Source organism: Piliocolobus tephrosceles, unplaced genomic scaffold, assembly GCF_002776525.5.
Source record: "Piliocolobus tephrosceles isolate RC106 unplaced genomic scaffold, ASM277652v3 unscaffolded_1433, whole genome shotgun sequence".
NCBI lineage: Eukaryota > Metazoa > Chordata > Mammalia > Primates > Cercopithecidae > Piliocolobus > Piliocolobus tephrosceles.
In genome coordinates this window covers 1-2,806 of record NW_022295788.1, presented here as the reverse complement: position 1 = coordinate 2,806, position 2,806 = coordinate 1, and positions in this window count along the sequence as shown.

Genomic DNA, 2,806 nt, shown 5'->3' with positions numbered 1-2,806 from the left:
TACATATTACATTTATGTATTCAGTGGTTCTTAAGCAGGTGTGTATCCAGATTTTGAGAAAATTGTTGTTGTTGTTGTTACTGTTGTTAGAGACAGGGTCTCATTATGTTGACCAGCCTAGACTCGAACTCCTGAGCTCAAGCAGTCCTCCCCCCTCAGCCTCCCTAGCAGCTGGGACTATAGCCATGCACCACCATGCCTGGCTTCAAGAAAACATTTTTAAACATACATATCTAGGCTTCATTGGACTTACTCTATCAAAATCTTCAGGAAAAAGCCTAGATTTATTGATTATTTAAAAATTTTCCTCAGGTTACTGGGATGCAAAATTCTAGCTGGAAGCTAGTACAACAGTTACTTCAGTCACATTTCTCACCCACATGACCAATTCCCTTTCTCATTTGAAGATTTGGCCAAAAAGAGGAAAGAGCAGGAGACAGACTCATTTGCTGAAACCACCACATAATTTTCCCCAGTAAGAGAAGAACAAGGTCTAGTAAACTCAAAATCCAACTTGATCTTGTTACTTAAAGCTCCTTATCTCCCACCTTCCCATCCAGACACTCTAGATTCGAAAGCAGAGTTGAGACTCTAATTGGCCATTTCTACCAGAATAGGATACTAACTCAGTTAATTACTTGTTATTCCCTCTGCTCAAGGGTTTCCCATTACATGACCACCTATTCACTGCCTATCTGGTTCTTCAGAGGTCTCCTAAAATTGATCTCTGGGCAGTTCACACCTCACTAACTCCCTCTCCCAAAATGAAAACTGTCATTCTCTAAAATTGAAGAGAACCTTGTCTCACCATACAAAGGAAACAAATGAACAACACACAGATAGAAACACACACACACACAGACACACACACACAACCTCTTCATGGCCTTTTCCCTCTATTACCTAATTTCCAAATTGGCCTTGGTATTTCTGATTGCTCTTTTTCCCTTTCCACTTCTGCGTCATGAGCAATCAGAAATATCTTAAGCCTTGCCACTGAGAGGTGCACCACCTCATATCCATTACTGTCTTTTAGGAACTTGCCAAAGCAGCAGGATTTCTATTCACTGAAACATGTTTAAGTGTTCTTGGAGTTTGCATGTAAAACCTATTTCAGGGCAAAATTTGCCATTTTACATTCATTAGGGAAAAAAAAAAAACCTAGGAGGGAAAAATTCAAAAATAATAAGTATTACCTTTTACCAATTCAGTGTTTTCAAAAAAGTATTTACCACAAGTGCATTAAAAAAAAACTGTACCCTTGAATGCTTCTTTGAAAGTAATAATATTTAAAATAAAATCTTAGATAATTAAGTCATTTCAAAATATTTTCATTCAGGTTATGCTTGAGCTTCCAAATATGGAAAACTGGCCCTTACACAGGTCACTGTTAAAATGAATGCATTTCAGTATTTTGAAAAGAAAACTGGTAGATCTATACCTTGTTTTTTGATTCAATAGCAGCACCATATAAAAGCAGTGCTTTGGCCATCAATTTATCTTCATTGTAGACAGCATAGTGTAGAGTGGTATTTCCAAACTCATCTGGAATATTCGGATCAGTGCCATGTTCTAGCAACATTAACGCACATTCATCTTCTTGGCATTGTATGGCCTGTCGGTGTTAGACCAAAAACAAATTACAAATGCTAGGAATTCAAAGTAACATTCCACAGCTTTCACCAACCAGTTACATTTAAAGGAGAAAACTCATTTTTATGCTATGTATTGAAATCAAACCCATCTCACGCTGATATAGTTGGCTACTGCATACCTTTGTCAGAGCTGTCCTGTTTTTGTTGTCAAGGACATTAAGTTGACATTGTCTGTCCAGCAGGAGTTTTACTACTTCTGAATTCCCATTGGCAGAGGCCAGATGTAGAGCAGTCCTAGGAGAGTGAGAAGACTTTTTAGGAAATTGTAGTGCATTAGCTACAGGCACATCAATGATTCATGTAATTGCAAACACTGAATAGCCTCCTATTACTCTGCCTTCAAAACAAACATTTAATTTTCCCATGAAGAAAGCACACTATTTATTACCTCTCATTACTCGCTGTATTAATGAAAGAGCAGCCTATCTGAATAGAAAGAGCACAGCCCTTGGATGACATTCAGCTTGGGCTGCAACTCTACTTGAAGCTCTGTCGCTTCCCAGCTGTTGCTTAGCCTTTTGCTGTCTCAGTTTCCTCATCAATAAAATGGGAATGAAAATAGTAGCTTTCTCCCAGGAAACCACTGTAATGCTTAAATGAGACTCTATGCAAAAGATATAGAATAGTTCCTAACACAAAGAACAGCTCAATAATTGTTAGATATTATAATTTTTACTAATACCCAAAAGACATTTGAATTAAGTGAGATGATACAATTATATCTACACTTTCAGGTATGATTTAAAGACTACAGGTAACGTTGTATTTCAGTGATTCTAAGATGATCATTGTCTCCATGTTGTCTCCACTGAAATACCACTTATAATTCATGATTTACTATAATTGGTGGCATTTAAATAATTCTCTTATTGAGACATAAAATAACAGGGCATCATACAACCCCTGGTGCCTTACATTAAGTAGAGTATGTTATAACAGGTCTGGGGCGGTTCCAGTCAGATGACCAGCATTTAAATAAATTTTAGTTCTTAAAAAAACTATGGAATAAGAAGGCTGAGGTGAAAACAAAAACAAATTTCTAAAATAAACTAATTCTTACTTTGGTTTTCAAAAATCTTTAAGCCAAAGAAAACCTGGAAATTCAAATAAATACCATGGGCTCATTTTTTTCAATACTTAGATTTATACAA